Below are 1,695 nucleotides of genomic sequence, written 5' to 3'. Positions count from 1 at the left end.
CACACACACACACACACACACACACACACACACAAAAAGGTGAATGAAATGTTAAAAGATCGGGAGGAAGGCTAGCTGTTGAGAGCTGGAGGTTATTTCCGCTCAGCCAGCAGTGCAGCAGTCAATTCACCTTCCCCTCCTCTTTCCAGGGGGGTGGGGAACCCCCTTCCCAAGGAGGGGATGCTCGGAGCAAGGAGAGGAGGGGTGGGAGGGAGGGAATGGAAGCAGTGGTGGCTGTGGCGGTGAACTCAGCACTTTCCTTATCCTCTCTCTCTCTCTCCCTCTGTCTCTCTCTCTCTTTCTCTCTCCCCCAGGGCTCCCTGATCAGTGGCGACCAGAAGCGGAGCCGGAGCTGAGGCTGGCTTAACGGGGCTGAGCACGCTGTCCCGCTGTCCAAGGAACTACCCCCCCCGCAACCACCGTCTGAGGTGACTAAGGGCTTTCAGGGAGAGAGGGTAGTGGGAGGGTGGGAGTAGGGGAATGGAGGCTTTGGGTGGAGGGCAATGTAGAGGAAGTTAAAGCTGTGCACTCATTCAGGTTTTCAGGTATTAATTAGTGACAGTAGTCATTACTTGTGGTGTAAATCACAAATTATGTCACGATATGATATCGATTCTTTGGACAACCATACAATATTTGCTGATATCTTAAAGTCTGTCAGGGTACAATTTCAATTTGATTCAATTCAGGGACATTTCAATTAAAAACTAAATCTATTGTATTCTTTTTAATTAAAAGAAGGAATATGAATTGTGAATCTTAAAACAGTGGGGGGGATCTTGCGGACATATGATATAATGATTCACTTTGCATCAATAATGTAAGTACATTGATCCATGTGGCTGTATCGTTACACCCCTAGACATTGCATTACATTACATTTGATTTAACTGACGCTTTTATCCAAAACGACTTCCAATAAGTGCATTCAAAGGTATAAAAACTCCAAACAGCAATAATTGAGTCAAGTACACTACCTTCAAATAAGCCAAACTACAAAGAGCCACATGTAAGTGTGACATACATGTGCAATACTTTTTCATTTTTGTTTCATAGCATCATCGTTTTATCTAAGAGATGTGTTTATAGCCTGTGGCGGAAGTTGTGTAGACTTCCAGCTGTCCTGATGTCGATAGTCCTGCATGAATGGGGTGAAAAGGTGGAGAAGGAAAGAGTGAAGGAGAAAAGAGAGATAAGGACAGGGCTAGGAGGAGAAGTGTCTGCAGCAGGTTTCAGTTATCCACACTAGGATGCAATCTGTGTGTGTGTGTGTGTGTATGGGGGGGTGATGATGATGATGATGACGATCACTATGATGATGGGGATGATCATGACAATGGCACGCACGCACGCAACACGTTCGCGGCCACACACAAACACAAACACAAACACACAGCAGTTGGCTGGGACATGTATTGTATATGGATGTGCAGAGGACCTGCATGGCCATATCAACAGATAATTCCTATTTAATCCCATCAGTTATCCCTCTAAGTAGGGTTACTCTGTCTGACTGTCTGTCTTTGGTCATTCTTCTCTCCAGTGTCCGGTACAGGAGCCGTGTAGCGAGCAAGGCCTAGGTTATGTAATATACAGTAGGTATGGGTGACTAGACCCTCATTGGAGGGCTTCAGATGCAACGTAAGGAAGTGCAAAAAAAGTGCAAGTGAAGTCTAGGAAAGTGTGAGGAGAAGT

At 45.6% G+C, this 1,695-nt stretch overlaps 1 protein-coding gene across 1 annotated transcript in view; it reads left to right on the top strand.

Moving 5' to 3' along the window:
- The window catches only part of znf536 (zinc finger protein 536), a gene marked incomplete at its 5' end in the record, with an annotated part of 312,490 nt that overhangs the window by 63,245 nt on the left and 247,550 nt on the right, over window positions 1–1,695 (top strand). The window contains 1 exon segment of the mRNA XM_032510927.1: window positions 315–428.

The sequence above is a fragment of the Etheostoma spectabile genome, unplaced genomic scaffold (genome assembly GCF_008692095.1).
Source record: "Etheostoma spectabile isolate EspeVRDwgs_2016 unplaced genomic scaffold, UIUC_Espe_1.0 scaffold285, whole genome shotgun sequence".
In the NCBI taxonomy this organism is placed as follows: domain Eukaryota; kingdom Metazoa; phylum Chordata; class Actinopteri; order Perciformes; family Percidae; genus Etheostoma; species Etheostoma spectabile.
Note: the sequence above shows the minus strand (reverse complement) of the source record. Positions and strands in the feature narration are given on the sequence as shown.